Source organism: Physeter macrocephalus, chromosome 7 (genome assembly GCF_002837175.3).
Source record: "Physeter macrocephalus isolate SW-GA chromosome 7, ASM283717v5, whole genome shotgun sequence".
Lineage (NCBI taxonomy): Eukaryota > Metazoa > Chordata > Mammalia > Artiodactyla > Physeteridae > Physeter > Physeter macrocephalus.
In genome coordinates, this window is record NC_041220.1 from 70048 (window position 1) to 86747 (window position 16700).

A 16700-nucleotide genomic window follows, 5' to 3' on the forward strand; every position below is an offset into this window, starting at 1 on the left:
CTCAAAAAATTTTAAGAGTATAAAATATTCCTGGGATCAAAAAACTTAAGAAACTTGGTCTAGCATATTTGCTTTCCAGGTGGCACTTGTGTTTTTACTACCTCCCTTACTTTTTTAAAAAATCCAAAGTAGAGAATTTCAGCCGTCTTTCAAATGTCATGACTGCGAACATGAGGGAAGTAGCTTTTATTAAAGAAAAGTTTAATGGCTCGCCGAAGTGTCTTCTTCTGCAGAAGCATAAAGTGATTCTTTGGGGCAGGAACACCCACAACCCCCTTTTTGAACTAAACCTCAGGTGGCTAAAGGATCTGACAGGATTGGCCTGTTACTCTTAGAATTTCCAAAAAGAGGCGATAGAAAAGCTACAGATGGACTTATATCTACAAATAGAAATGCTGCAAATAGAAGGAGATTTAGCGAATCCAGTCCCACTCGTTTGCTATGTAAATAAGGGAACTGAAGCCCAGAAGTGCTATGTGATGGCTATGCAGGCACACAACAAGGTGGCGCATCTTGAACTGGAGACTCTTTGTCTCTTTCTGTGGTATCGCGTATTTGTAAAATAACTTTTAAAAAACGTGTATTTTTGCTTTTTGACGTTATGATGCGGTTGACCGTAATCTCATCTCAGTTAATGACTTCATCTTTCACATGATTTCTTGTGGGTAGGCTACTACACAATTACTGGTAGTACAACAGGAATTCCAGAGCTATTGTTAACTTGAAATGATGAGTCAGTGCAGGATGACCTTTGCTTATCAAATATAGAAACAGAAGTTCCTCCAGATATTCATGCAGTCTACATGCCTGCAGGTCTGCACAAGCTTCGGGAGTCCCCGTGAGTTTGCGTCAATGCTTAACTCAAGCAACTTTTGTCTTGTAACTTTTCCATGTCCTTCCTTCTTTCTGTCCCAGGACGTGGTTGAGACTGAAATGTATTTTCTCTACAGAAGCTATGTCACGTAAGGAAAGCGTATTACGCTTTTCAAAGTCATGCGGTCTTTTATCACTGAGAATATTTAATGTGCTGAAAAATAAACTAATTTAATTAAAATAGGAATAATCATGCCAGTTGGATTCCTTCCTATGTGAATTTCTTTCATTTTTGTTGTCTTGTGACCATATATTAGACCCATAACCTGGAACAAATTTTCACAGAGGCCTGTAATTGATCATAAAGTAAATAAACAAGAAAGTGTGAACGAAAATAAAACACATATAATGCCACAAGTGGGGAAAAACAACTCAGAAGAATGTCTCCCAGTGTTTACGCGGCCTGAGCAGCAGCTGTGCGCACGTGTAACTGCGTATAAGCACCAGGGCGGTGAGTATGCAGCACTATGTGATATGAACATTTGACAATCACCGTTTTAGTTTTATTACTGTGGACTATCCAATAGTTGAATTCCCGAGACAGATTTACTTTGAAAATTAAAAATACCAGTATCTTGTGAGTGTGGGTGAAGGTGGTAGTGGGGTATGTGGTATATATACTAGAAAATAGCGAGTGTTTCACCATATGTTCTCAAAACTCAGTTATTTTGAAGAGTTGGAAAAAAAAATTATTGGAACCTTCAGGTAGTCAAATGATCTTCTTACATTGCATCTGATAAATCACTTGGTGCTATTGCGGGCATAACTATATAAAACATAACTGGCGCCCCTCCTACCTTTCCTTGCCAGCACACAAATGCCCGTAGAAACTCAATATTATCCTAGGATGAAAACCAACACATTTTCTGGAAGATTATTTGTATTACTTATATGGCCAAAATCTTTTTTTTGATAAATATCCTTGGTTATTTTTAGTGATCAGCAAGCTCATTCTGTTCTCTGAAAGAATTCTCTCTTCAGAGCTCTGCTATCTCTGTTTGATGGATTCCTCATACATTGGAAAGGGGCAGTAACATTTTTTCCCCAAAGTGGAGTTTAATAAAGTTAGTATATCTGGACCTATTGTAAAGGTATCAATTCTCCAAAGGATGAATCAGACTTTTTATAAGGGAGTCTCACCCACAGTTATAACTAAAGATAGAACTATAGAAACACTTTGAGTACAAGTTAATGTGTGTCTGTTTTTTTTTTTTAATTAATCTATTTAATTTATTACTACTTTTTTTTTTTTTTTTTGGCTGTGTTGGGTCTTCGTTGCTGCACAGGGGCTTTCTCTAGGTGTGGAAAGCGGGGGCTACTCTTCTTTGCGGTGCGCGGGCTTCTCATTGCGGTGGCTTCTCTTGTTGCAGAGCGCGGGCTCTGGGCGCACGGGCTTCAGAAGTTGTGGCTCGCGGGCTCTAGAGCGCAGGCTCAGTAGCTGTGACGCACGGGCCTCGTTGCTCCGTGACACGTGGGATCTTCCTGGACCAGGGCTCGAACCCGTGTCCCCTGCGTCAGCAGGAGGATTCTTAACCTCTGTGCCACCACGGAAGTCCCTGTCTTTTAGAAATCAAAATTTTAAAGCCATGAGGATCTTGGTGAACACATTTGTTTTATTCTTTAGGGCAAAGATGATAACTAGGAAAGCCTACTCTGACAAGAGATTCTTGCCAAGCTTAGTTATCTGAACACCTCAGCAGCATTGCCAATTATGATGTAAGTTTATATTTAATATTAATGAAGATGCCTGATATTTGGGCCAGAAAATGATGTAGCTCCTCCCCTGGGCTGTTGTTTTGAAGAATGTGTTCTTTCAGTCAATGATAGTATTGTCTTAGGTCTTCGAAACGCTCACTTTAACAAACTCAAAGGTGAAAACAACATTAAAATTATAAAATTTCTATTCTTTGTCACTCATTCAGCTGAGCATTTATTGCCCACTTACTCTGTGATAATTACTCTTTTAAACACTGGAGATCAAATATTGACATCTATCTATGTTTCTATCTATCTATCTATCTATTGACTGCACCGCCTGGCTTGCAGGATCTTTGTTCCCCAACCAGGGATCGAACCCGGTCCCCGGAAGTGAAAGCACAAAGTCCTAACCACTGGACCTCCAGGGAATTCCCTCAATACCTATATATGAAAAAAAAAAAAAAAATGTATGGCCTCTGCCTTTGAGGAGCTTACAGGCCAATAAAATCCAGAGACCATTATGGCTAGGGCATTAGCTCATCAGACATCTTTGTTAACATCTGGGGGTGTGTTACTGTGAATTCTGCTTGGAATGTGTCAAGGGTTAGTTGGGAAAAGTAGGTTGAAGGAAGGGTAGGGAGGACTGAATGCAGGGCATTTATTTCACATTTTTAGACAGTCTGGCCCTAGCAATAGTCCCTCCACTGTCTTTGCCCTAAAGTTGGTTAGAAAAAACCAAAAGCCAGAGAATAAAAGCACACTTTAAAAAAACTTGTAGCTACGAGAAAGAAATGTACAGTACAACTGCTGGAAGATATATTGTCAGGGCACAATTTGAGAGGATATAATTTCAGTCCTGAAACTATTGCCTTTAGGAGAGCAAGAAAACCCACCCATTAATGATCTATTTTTTAAATCAATTAATTTATTTATTTTTGGCTGTGTTGGGTCTTCGTTGCTGCCCAGAGGCTTTCTCTAGTTGCGGCGAGCAGGGGCTACTCTTTATTGTGGAGCACGGGCTCTAGGTGCACGGGTTTCAGTAGTTGTGGCACACGGGCTCAGTAGTTGTGGCTCGTGGGCTCTAGAGCGCGGGCCCAGTAGTTGTGGCGCACGGGCTTAGTTGCTCTGCGGCATGTGGGATCTTCCCGGACCGGGGATCGAACCCGCATCCCCTGCATTGTCAGGTGGATTCTTAACTGCGTCACCAGGGAAGTCCCAAGATCTTTGACATGAGAAAAATGTAAGTCCTCTGAGGAGAGTTTGATGATATCTGATAGTCTGGTTTACTGTCTGAAAGCCGTTTAGCAGTGCCAAACAGGCCCCAAAGAAGCGGGGCCAAGGACTCAACTGTGACGATTGCGATGTCTGAACACCAGTCGCAGACACGATCTCGCTCTGAGACTCTGCTGCGATGCAGCCTCAAGAACCTGGCACGTGTGTTCTCCCCTCCCAGCCTCCACCCTGGTCACACACACCCCGTGGCTGTCAGTCATCCTTAATGCAACCGTCTAGGTAAAATGAGCTGCTTGGAAGCTCTCTCAAAGGATTCTGGTTGTGATAACATCTCCGCCTGGGTAGACACTGATGATCCTGAGGAAAACAGTAAACTTCTGAGGGAAGTCCATCATGTATATGCTGAAATCTTGGTGCAGTGAGTGACATCACTGGATGAGAAGCAAATAAACACCAAGACTCCTTATTAAGCCCTTGCCTAAAATTAAGAGGGTAGTGATAGCAGTAGTGGTGGCCAAGAGGAAGGGAAAAAGGAAGGATCAGACAATGTTTAAAAAAGAAGAAAACGTTGCATGGAGAACACATGTTTATTCAAGGGGGGCTCAGTTTTCAGTTTAGATTCCAAGCAAAATATTTCTCATCCTTCCAAAAGATTATGGAATAATCCTAATCAACCTACCCTCTTACTTCATCACAGTGCAGAAGCCCTGTTCTTAGGGGCCTGGCGAGTTTGTAATCTGGGATTCCCGTCTACTGGACTTCAGGGGACACAGCACCCTTTAAAATGTGCATATTGTGTGTGTAAATGTGCATTTTCTACCGAAAAGGCTTAGAGCTTTTATTAACTGCTCAAGGGACCCTCTGACTCCAAAAAATTTAAAGCCGCTCTTGCTCATAAAGCACTCTTAATCAGAAAATACAAAGGATTCATTACAGATCGAGAGTGTGACAAAATCACCCAACCCACTTGTATTCTGAATTGTATTTTCAGAATACAATTTCCACAGAAGTGTCTGGATAAAGAGAAATTGCCTAGAAGCTGCCCTTTAAACAATACATGAGCAACTTCCTAGACTCCTGAGCTCCCAAGCAGGAAGTAGTTACCTACCAGCAACGCACGAGACTAGAGCCATGTGGAAGCCAGAGAGGTAGATAAAAGGTGATCAGATCAAGTCCCTTAGTCACACTACACTTGGGAGTTTTAAGCTACTATCTACCGGGCATCTACTACATGGCAGTCACTGAACTAGACACTATGTATACATTAATTTACACACGTCATTTTCATACATAACAACAGATTCAATAACTTTCTTCCTGCCGTTTGGGTGTTTTCTGCGGGTCCCTGGGGCTCAGACCATAAAATACAGCATCGCTATATGAGTCAGCTCAGGCTGCCATAACAGAGTACCCCAGGCTGGGTGGACCTAAAAGCCAAGAACAGCAAGCACTTCCACCCCGCAAAGCAAGGTGTTGGATCCCTTATATAAGATGGACTAGGAAACAGTGAATCCAAACCTGTCAGCATTGGCCAATCACTCCCCTCTAACCTATAAAGAGACCTACGGAGCCCAGGGATGTCCGTGGCTTATTTTGGAGAGGGGGGCTGATGTGCGGTGGGCTTCCCCTGCCTCACCACCACCCCTCTCCCTCTCACCAAGTGACAGAGATTCAGGAACATTCCTCAGAGGGCTGGCAGGCATGCCCTAGGGCTGGGGAGACCCAGGCAGGGGCTGTTCTTGCTAGGAGAGATCTAATGGTAAGAAGCTGTCTGGAGCTGGAAGATCAAGAGAGCAAGTTATACTTCCGTCCATGGCAGAGCAAAAATGGGTCTTCGCTATGGACCAATTATGGACTTCATGGAAGGGACACAGCCTGGAGTCGTTTGGAAGGGACCCTCCCCAGGAGGACTGCCTAGAGGTAAGATGGGTCCCACAAAGGGAGGAACCACCAGAAGTTCAAGTGCTGAGTGGGGAGTCGTAAATGCCCTGATGGATGGATGCATGGCCTGCTGCACCAGCACTGCAGTAACCAGTGTGGAATCAATAAAGTCTGCTTGGACCTCTGTTTTGTTTAAGGGGTACCAACACCATGCTGCAGCTATATCAATCAGGAGGGATATTTTCCCCTATCTTTCTTGTCTTCTACGCTCCACCTTAGCATATACCAAAGCAGCGTCACATAAGTGGAAAAGGTGGAGAAAGGGGGCAAAACAGAAGCCAACCATCTCCCCCCACTGCCCCACCCACCGTAAGCTTCCTGAAGCAGGTGTTAGTTGGTGGAGGGAGAAGAGGAGTTGGGCAAGAATTAAAATGTTATTATGGTGGATGGAACTGAACTCAACTTTTATATAATATAAAGGTAGTGTGACTATACATCTGATTTGCATGTGGCAGCCCTAATTTTCACCTCATGCCCTTATGTAGGTAAGAGCCATCCTTTTCACTTTCAACAGGGACATGGTTTGGATGATAAATTGTATGGTATCCAATCCAAGAATGACGCAAAAATATATGGTATCTAGTTTGGAAATTTCATCCACAGATGAGAAGAACAAGTGAATCTTTCAGACACAAAGCAGAGGTGGTAAGAAGGGTGCTTTGTTTCTTACAGACAAAGTAAATGTAACAGAACGCTCGGAGAAAAAAGAGGAATTTTGTTCGTGGTATATTTTATAAAGATAGTTATAGTAAACTTTGTAATTAGCGTTCTAGATTGTATCTTTCTGTCTCAATGCAGTCATACTTAAGAGACTGTTTTACAGTTTTGATCTTGTTTCCAGGTAAATGGGACCTTTTTTTATTGTTACATAGAGTTATCAGGATCTGTATGAAACCTGCTTAACTATGGCAGTCAAGATTCAGGTTACCAGGGACTCCCCTGGTGGTGCAGTGGTTAAGAATCCGCCTGCCAATGCAGGGCACACGGGTTCAAGCCCTGGTCCGGGAAGACCCCACATGCCGTGGAGCAGCTAAGCCCGTGCGCCACAACTACTGAGCCTGCGTTCTACAGCCTGCGAGCCACAACCGCTGAAGCCCACATGCCACAACTACTGAAGCCTGCGTGCCTAGAGCCCGTGCTCCGCAACAAGAGAAGCCACCGCGATGAGGAGTCCGTGCGTCACAACAAAGAGTAGCCCCCGCTCGCCGCAGCTAGAGAAAGCCCGCGCGCAGCAACGAAGACCCAACGCAGTCAAAAATAAATAAATAAATTTATATATTAAAAAAATCTGGTTACCACAATGGACAAACTAATGTAAGCAGATTGTGTTACACAGTTTTTTATCTGAAGGTTATTTCTACCTGGGTGCATTTCTCATTACATAAGGGACAAGAAAACCAGGAGAAATTCTACAAAATTCTTGCCCTAAGTAATTATACCTAGAAAATATTTCTGTCATTTCGACTGAAAATATCTCACTTTGTATGTACAGCTGTTTTGCAGAAAATTACTTTCAATTAACTGGTTTTAAAATGAAAATATTCATGTAAAGAGAGAGACGTAAATATTTTCCCTGTGGATTGCATTGCAGAAGCCTAATTTGTCGTAGAGACCATCCTCTTCCATCAAAACAGTCTGAGGAAACAGGTGTAGAATAGATTATACTCCATTTTAAACTTTGCTTGCTTGACTGTTTTTAAATAGGCTGATGTGAAACTGTGCCCGCTGGGAAAAAATGAAATCAGAATGAATCATACACCCAAAGGTCATTGATCTAAAAATACGGGTCCTGTGAAAGGGATAAACATGTTCAACTTAGTGGAAGTCATCAAGTGCGAGGACGTTAGAACCCTGCCAAAGCGTCTGAGCCTCCGAGGTTGTTAATTAATTCATCAGGAACGGAGAAGGCAGCCGCTGCCCGGCGCCGTGTGTCGGCGGGAGCAGAGCAGACGCAAAGCGACCCTGCCGAGGAGGGACCCAGATCAAGGGGCTCCGCTGCGCGCGGCAGGGACGGAGAAGCGTCTGTGCGAAGAGCCGGGGCCGCTGAGCCTCGCTCGCCGGGCTTCTCGGGGGAGGCAGAGCTGACAGGCGCGCGGGGAGCGCCGGGCCGGTGGCGCTGGGCGGCGGCGCTTCGGCAGCAGAAAACTAACTGGTGGAAGCAGGCCAGCGCTGTTGTCATCAGCGCAGCGAACAGAGCCCCCAGGCGGGGAGGGTCCGGCGGCCCCCCTGTAGCCGCTGCTACAGTTGTTCTGGACAGAGAGGACGCTGCTAAAGGAGCAGGGAGGGGCCTGCTGGTGCGGCAAGAGGCGGCAGGAGTTGCTAGTTTGTCTTGTTGTTGTTGTTGTTGTTTGTTTGTTTGTTTTTGCGGTACGCGGGCCTCCCTCTGCTGCGGCCCCTCCCGTTGCGGAGCGCAGGCTCCGGACGCGCAGGCGCAGTGGCCACGGCTCACGGGCCCAGCCGCTCCGCGGCACGTGGGATCCTCCCGGACCGGGGCGCGAACCCGGTTCCCCCGCATCGGCAGGCGGACTCTCAACCACTGCGCCGCCAGGGAAGCCCTTTATTGTATCTTTGTAACCGAGCCGCCTACCAACAGACGACGTTCTCTGATAAGTATGAGAGAGAGTATTAGGTATGATTTCGGGGTTGTGATAGCCTGATGTAAACAGTTGCCTCGCCTCACAGAAAGCTAACGGGGTAGATCTCTCTTTTACAGATGCTTCGCTAACAGAAAACTGTCTTTGGATGATACTGCTTCTTGGTGAATAAGTGTACACAAATAAGGTGGGTTTACCAATGGTGGGGCAGTGAGATCTGTTTACTCTGGGTGCAGGCTGTTGAGGGACATGTCGTTAGAGAGTGAAAAATAATAATAAAGTCAATAAAAGTCACGGTGACGTTTATTATCACTGGGCTGGTGATTATTAACATTATCGGTAATACAATACTCTTCCCTGTCAGAAAGAACCCTGCCATCCGCTGACTCCCTTGCGCTCCGGTACCTCCTCGGTATCCGCAGGGCACCGGTTCTAGGACACCCGCAGGTATCAGGATATAAGTCCTTTACATAAACTGGCCCCCGGTATCCGCGGTTCCACATCCGCGGATTCAACACATCAAGGACCGCGGATATGGAGGGCCGACTGTACGTATATATGTGTCCTGTACAGAAAAATCTGCAGACACACACACTCACATACAAAGGACCACATGGAGATCTAACTTTATTGAGAAGTTTATTCACATTTAAATTGGCAAAATGACCTTCTCAAGTTCAAATATAACCCGGTCCAGGGCTCAACACTAGTCTGCCACAAAATCCTATTGTCTCATTGAAAGGATAACAAAAATATATATATTTTTTTAATTTAATTTTTTTTTTGTAATAGAATCTCTCCATAGGGTCGATCCCTTAAATCTGTGAGGTGAATCTCCAATTAGTGGATGAGAATATCACAGATTACGGTTAATAATTTTCCCAATGTCATACAGTTAGTAAACTGTAAGGTAGGAAATTTAATTCAGGTCTTCTGAATCTAATGCTTTACTATGATTATAATAAAATATTATTTTAGTAAAGTGTTTTCATAAATTCAGTGATTTTTTTAATTAAAATTTTCTCTCTTAATATAAGTAGATATTTAAAATTCAACTCATTTTCTTTGACATATAGAATCGAGGGAAAAAACTAATTTTATTTAAATTCTAATCAAAGTTTTCTTTGCTCTAAGACATGGGAAGTCTATGAAATTGCAGATGCCGCAAATTTTTTTTTATTTATGAAGACATAGATATAAAATACTTACAATCACAAGTGTATATATATGCTCACATCTGGGGTTGTGTGTGTATGCGTATGTTTCTGCTCCCTACTGTACACTTAATCAGTCAATAGCACATGGGCTCTGAGCTATTACTATTTAGATCTTGTAATGAGTAGAACTCAAGAAATGCATTTTCACAGAGACTACCAGAGGATAAGCTCTGAAACACCTAACTGACAAATACAAACCTCTAAAATATTCAGTAATAGCGAATTTGTCTTCAATAGTGAATTCTTTTTTAAAAAATTTATGTTATTATTATTTTATTTATTTTTATTTTTGGCTGTGTTGGGTCTTCGTTGCTGCGCGCGGGCTTTCTCTAGTTGCGGCGAGCGGGGGCTACTCTTCGTTGCGGTGCACGGGCTTCTCACTGCGGTGGCTTCTCTTGTTGCGGAGCACGGGCTCTAGGTGTGTGGGCTTCGGTAGTTGTGGCTCACGGGCTCTAGGGCGCAGGCTCAGTAGTTGTGGCGCACGGGCTTAGCTGCTCCGCGGCACGTGGCATCTTCCCAGACCGGGGCTCGAACCCGTGTCCCCTGCATTGGCAGGCGGATTCTTAAGCACTGTGCCACCAGGGAAGCCCAATAGTGAATTCTTTTCGTCTAAAAAATGAGTCTCATTTAATTAGCTTTAGAATAAGCATAGAGATAATTTTGGATGTATTAAAAGAAACGTTGCATCATCACTGCAGTGAAGAACTCCAGCAATGTGTACAGTCAATGGGGAAAATGGACGAGTGAGCCTACAGCTACTTATCCTTTTGTCCAGTGCTCTGTTCAAGGAGCTTCGGCAACATGGGAGAAGGTCATCCACATCCAATCAGCTGTCATGGAAAGTGGTCTGATCTGGGTCATGAAGGTGAGAGTTTCCTTGCTAAAGGGGGGAAGGGGGTGTAAGAAACCTGGTGACGGAGACAGAGGGGACTGTCGTAGATGTCATGAAGGTGTCGTGGAGCATGATGAGCCTGCGGAAGCAAGCCGGTCACGGCCGTATCACAGGTCGATCGATGTAGAGGAGCTGGCGCTGGGTGATGTGGAAAGGAGACAGATCCAGAGTGTTAAGGAAAGGAATTTGAATTTATTTTCTATCTGTGGGGAAGAAAAGCAAAAGCTGATAATTCTCCTCCAAAATCTTTCTTTCTGGGTCATCGCCTCTCTCAGGACAGGGTGTGGCCACGTGACTGAGTTCCCGTGAATGGAAAGAGCAGAGGCAGGTGTCCCTCCTGTGGGTGTGTCTTTCCTCCGCTGGCCCCCTGGGATGGTGATGCTCTGAGCATTGTTGGACCCCATGTGTTGAAAGTTCTAGAACCTCTATCGGCCTGATTGCTGCCACTAACACTTGACCTAGACTATTGCATTACCAATGTGCGGTTATTACGGCCAGGCCTAGTTATTAAAGAAGTTTGGACAACCCTAACTAAATTGGGAATACACTGGAATATTTCAATCTGGGTTGTGTTATAATCAGACTGTATTTTGGAATTATATCTTTAGCAGCAATGATACGGATGGGAGGGAATCACTTAGGAGGCGACTGTGGTAGATTTGGTGAGGACCTGGACTCAGAAAGACAGAGGGTTTTATCTGATGGACAGAAAGTTTCCCACCCTAAGCCCCTCCTCCTCCCTCCTTCCCTCCCTCCTTCCTTCCTTCCCTCCTTCCCTCCCTCCCATCCTTCACTTCTTTTTAAATCTGAGAGATATGGTGATATATATCTGCCAAATAAAAAGGCAATGGCAATTAATATAAATGGAAAACTTGCAAACCCAAGATCTGTAGCAGGTGAATCTGTAAGAGCTGGCGCTTGACTGGATGTGGTAGATGAATGACACAAAGAAGTCTAGAGTGACCCACAAGTATGGCTTGTGTAAGTGATTAGATACCGTGTAGGAAATTTAGAGAAGGACCGTGATTGAGATGCACAGTGAAAAACTTAAGTCTTGAGCACGTTGATTTGATTTGGCTCTAAACCGCTGAAGAACTGAGGAAGACCTGTCTAAAAGATAAGTTGATGTGGCGTTAAGGCCAGAGGTCTGGGCTGTTGATAATTTTGCACGGTCATTGTCGTGTGAAGCAGTGAAAACCGGCTGCTGGAATGGCACAGGCCCTCCAACCGGTGATGGGAAATACTGACTTAAAGAGGGACAGAAGGGAAACAGATGACCTCAGAGAGTGAAAGGGAGTGGCCAGAGGATGGGAGAAAAAGCAAAATAGCAGGGGATGAATCACCAAAGCTAAAGAAAAGGAGCATTCATGGTCCAAAATTCCACAAAGAAATTCAGATAAGGACTAAAAATAGTTCATTAGATAATACATCTCAAAGGTTGACCTTACAAAGAGCACTTGGCATGCAGTGGTGGTGACAGAAGTCCCCGTGGACTAAGCCGCGGCGGATGAGGGCTCTACAGGACAGACAGTGACCTCAAACAGAGGATGACTGGACCACAGCCGCAGAGGGGTGTGGAGTCAAGGCAGAGATGAGAAGTTTTCTTTTGAATTGAGAACCCTTTACCATACTGCCACTGAAAGATAAGAACAGTTCTGCAGATCTGGAGGGGGAGGTGCTATCTGATGGGTTAAGTCTCTAAAGCCAGGGAGGAGAAGGGTGTGTAGGTTTCCCTTGGGCAGGAAGTGATGCCTCTTCCTCACTGAGAGCAAGCAAAGTAAGAGCTGAAGTTTACACAGATGACGTAGCAAGACATTCAGGAGAGACCTCCTTTGAAGGCAGGATAGTTGGGGACACACTACCAGAACACCCAGGTGATGGTTTCGATCCAGGCTGAGGCTTGCAGGGCTTTCTAGGTGAACGAACGGGGCATCAGAAGAGGTAAGTAATGGTGAGCGGAATCTCCGCTAAAACGTCCCGTATGAATGTGGTTCATAACGTCAGCCAATAAATTGCTTTCGATTGTGTTATGCACAGTGCGGACGTAATGATTGGCACACAGGGTGGAAACGCAGTACCAGAGGGACAAAAATAAAAGCCTGCTTTAATGGCTGACTTTTAGTCCATAAAACTTTATTTGAGATGTTAAGGGATGGCCAATGTATTTTACTGCAGTCTTTAAGTGGGCATTTGGTACTGCCCTAAACTAACATTTATATTTCTAACAGCTCTTCCAAAAGATGACAGCTAATTCCATCCTGATGTGCTGGCTCGCCTTTCTATAAAAACAGCCTAAGTTCTTGAACTTGAAATGGTGATAACATATTTTTGCTTTTCACATGTCATGGGTTTTATTTAGCTCCATCTTGCTCTCAGGAAAGGACAGTGTACCAGAGGGAATACATATCTTTTTGAACATTTTTCTCTTGGCTTTCTTAGCTAACCTACTGCTTATGATGCAAAATCATTCTATCTGATATAAAATCGTCAGTGTGCAAAATTTCATAATCAAAAAGAGCATGGTGATAAATTTAAACTGGGAAAGGACTTTACCGTGGAAGAGAGATTCTATTTTGTGCTCTTAGTAATAATGGAGAGAGACAGGTCTTTGCCACTAGCTGGCTTTTCCGTGTCGCTTCTGTTGCCAGTAGCCACACTGCTCTATGGTGAGCTTAATGGATGGTGACACATATTGCTGCTTATGTTAACATGAATTCTTTTGACTCCCCCCCCCCTTATGAGTATGGGATGGGATGCAGATGTTTCTTGTAGTTTTAACTGTGTGCCAAACCAAATATCTCTTATGTTCTTACTGATTTATGTGAGAGTCTGTTCACTTGTGTGGTGTGGCTGTTTAGTGTTTTGCATGTTTATAAATGTCTTTGTGGACATACATGTGTGTATATGTAGGTCGGTTTATATGCTTTGGGGCTAAAGTCCTAACATTAATTACTGCAGTTGACAGAAATAACTGAGCAGTTACTGAGCGCTCCTGGGCCAGTTGCAGTGCTAAGTCAGCTGCATATGATAGAAACCAAACATTTCACCTTTACTGGCGTGGAAGCTAGGAATCAGAGGTGAGGTCACAAAGCCACACACTATCGGGTATATTAGGGCCAGAACTGACCCTAAAGTCCTGGTTTTCAACATACACTCAATTATTCTTCTTAAATTATTCTCAAACTAGCTTTAAAGATTGACTGCAGATAATCAAAGCAAGGAAAATGAACCCACTTCCCAAGCTGTATATACTTGAATCTTGTGATCTGTGAAATCAGATAGCAAAGGTTTGCTAACAATTGTCTGCACCAAATTATACCATTAACCTTTCCGTGGGAAAAATAGCTATAAATGTAAGCATAATTTAAAGCCAGGTTCTTCTCATTTTTAGACAGGTTAATTAATTTAGTTATACGTATCACCTTCATTTGCCTTTTATTTATAAGACACGTGCTCAAAGATTAGGAAGTTGTACATGAGAATCAAAAGTCAACAACAGTTGAATTATCTAGTCAATTTAACTGTTATGTTGAAGGCTATTGTGTGGGGTTCTAAGACCTTCAAAAGAAAGCTACTTTCTGAAAAGGAAATAAGAAGAAGTAATATTAATCCTTCAGATTGATCAGTAGGGAAATGGCCCCCGTAAACTATGATTTATAACTATACTGATGAGTAAGACTGGAAAATATAGAAAAATAAGGTGATATGGTTTACGGCCTTCTGACTGGAATGCACGCGGACATCAGTCAGAAACGATGTTCTGCAAAAAAAGAGAAGAACACTTTTATATGTTTGGTTTCGTTGTTGAATTTCATGATCAAAGCTCTGCGAACAAGTTATTATTGCTCCCATTTGAGGTGAGGAAACTGAGATTTGAAGAGATTTTCCTCAAGCTCACAGAGCAATAATTTGACTCGAAGGTCATGCTTTTAATCCCATATCCATGCCACTTTCCATGGATTATATAAAAAAGAGCATTTGTCAGTAAGGGTGTTTTATTGTGTCTTCAGTGCTGTCCATCGAAAGTATTCTAGTTTGCTTGGTAGTTGTACACGTATCACATTAGAAATGCTTGCGTATTGTTTGATGAACTTGATAAGATTGCCGTGTCATAACTTCCCAATCCCATGATGACAAAGTAATTTTTAGGCGGTGATTTCACTATATACTTTCCTATTAGGTGAAGGACGCATGAACCATTTACAAGAGGAAGAACTGGAATTGGCTTTCTGTAACGATGTTTTACAAAATGTCTCCGTTTGCCTTCACCTCATCGCCCCTATGTTAGGTGACAATATGTCTCTTTACCTGCAGAGCTGAGCACCACCTTCTGAACCACCGTGACCATCAAGGGCCCACGCCCCGCGAAGGCTGCCTTGCACTCGTCCTTCTACTTTTAACTTCTCTGCTTTTTTAACTCGGTGGGTCACACAAACTAGCAACGAAAATCGGGGCTTCCCCGGCGGCGCAGCGGTTGCACGTCCGCCTGCCGAGGCAGGGGAACCGGGTTCGCGTCCCGGCCCGGGAGGATCCCACGTGCCGCGGGGCGGCTGGGCCCGCGAGCCGTGGCCGCTGGGCCTGCGCGTCCAGAGCCTGTGCTCCGCAACGGGAGAGGCCGCAGCGGTGAGAGGGCCACGTACCCCAAAAAAAAAAAAAAAAAAAGAAAAAAAAGAAAATAGATTCTCATTCATTTTTGTTGGTCAAACCAAATCAAAGGTGTCTGAGAAAGCAGGATTATGGAGAATCCTGCCTGCAGTCAGAGGAACAGGAATCAAAACGTGCAGGACCTACTTCCCTTCAGACCCAGTTATTTGAATCACCAGCTCCTCCAGACCAGACTCTCCCAGGGCGGTGGGAGAAGTTCTTGGTGGTAACACACCTAAGCATGTTATCATGGACGCTGAGTATCCTTTAAAGATGGTCATTTAGTTTCTTGTTGAAAGCTGACAAATTCCATAGAAAAATATTACACACTCTTGCTTATCAAAATGCCTGTCCCTCTGCTAGACAAAATAAGTCTCCAGCTAAAGTACAGTTCAAGATGACATTGAAAAGAATTTTTCTTAAAGAGGTTGCTCATGCGTGGTATTGATTTCCTTTTCATTCTCCAATTATAAATAAATTATAAACAATTTGCATTTATTTTTTAGTGATGGTGGAAGGAAAATAATAAAGGAAAATAACTGAGTCATACGTGCTGGTCCATTTTGATTTCAGCGAAGCTAATAGAGGGCAAGTTAGCTGGAGAGTAGGGTGAGGTTTCCCAGAATCACCGTCCCTAAAGTGAACAGTCAGATTATTTTTACCCTGGTCCTCATTACGTCCCCTCCACCGGGAGAACCAAATTCGGCTACTTTGCAGGGGACGCAGTGGTGCAGAGCGGTGAATCGTCCCGGACTAAGTCTCTTCTACCATCTCTGTGCCTCCGCTTCCTCGTCTGTCAGTGGGAATAATGCTAGAGGTGTTGTGACTTTTATGTGAATAAATGTTTGTGTTACTTATATGCTGGAACCCTATCCCCCAGTGTGACAGTCTTAGGATATGGGGTCTCTGGGAGTGGTCAGGGTTAGGCGGCGTTGCCGGATGAAGCCCTCGGGAACGGCATCAGGGCGCGTCTGTTAGGAGAGTCGAGAGAGAGCTGAAGGCCTAGCCCCCTGCCCTGGGAGGGCAGGAGAGCTTGGCAGTCTGCGGGGTGGGCGAGGGCCCGCGCCACAATCCAACCGCGCTGCGGCAGGATCCGCCGTGCAGAAGGCGCGCGGTCTATGCACTCGGTTAGGGCAGCGACACTGGCTAAGACTAAGGGTTATAACGCGCTTAGATCGGTGCTTGGTCCAGAGGGACTGTGCCCCTGCCAGTGGGATTTTAGCAGCTTCTCTTCACTGAGAAAAGGACAGACTCTGCCTTTCACCGGGTCCCCTCCTCTGCCGGCCCCTCCCTCCGCGATCACTTCGCTCTTTCCACCCCCGCTTCAAACGCGCCTCCCGGGGCCTTCTCACTGCCTATTGCTTTTTCCAAGGTGGTACTAGCTCCCGAGCTGCTGTACCAAGTTGCTACCAAGTTGGCGGCTTAAAACAGCAGAAATCCATCTTCTCACAGCTCTGGAGGCCAGAAGTTCAAACCGAGGTGTCAGCACAGCCGGGATCCTCCAGAAGCTCCGGGGGAGAAGCGTCCCTGGATTCTTGCAGCTTCGGGTGGGTCCTGGTGTTCTGCGGATTGCGGCAGCCTCACCCCAGTCTGCAGGGCCAGCGTCTT

The 16700-nt window shown here is 44.6% G+C and overlaps 1 long non-coding RNA gene across 6 annotated transcripts in view; it reads left to right on the plus strand.

The window, feature by feature from the left end:
* The first annotated feature begins 7570 nt into the window (after positions 1-7570).
* Positions 7571-16700, plus strand: part of LOC102993886 (uncharacterized) — a 30714-nt gene continuing 21584 nt past the window's right edge. For 3 of the 6 annotated variants that reach the window (XR_003680414.2, XR_003680412.2, XR_003680413.2), the window contains exons 1-4: positions 7571-8374; positions 8459-8526; positions 14629-14869; positions 16545-16639. This is a non-coding gene — a long non-coding RNA (uncharacterized lncRNA). Of the gene's footprint in view, positions 8375-8458; positions 8527-10254; positions 10422-14628; positions 15801-16544; positions 16640-16700 lie in introns of those variants that run through there. The other 3 variants (XR_003680410.2, XR_003680411.2, XR_003680409.2) reach the window with 3 other exon arrangements.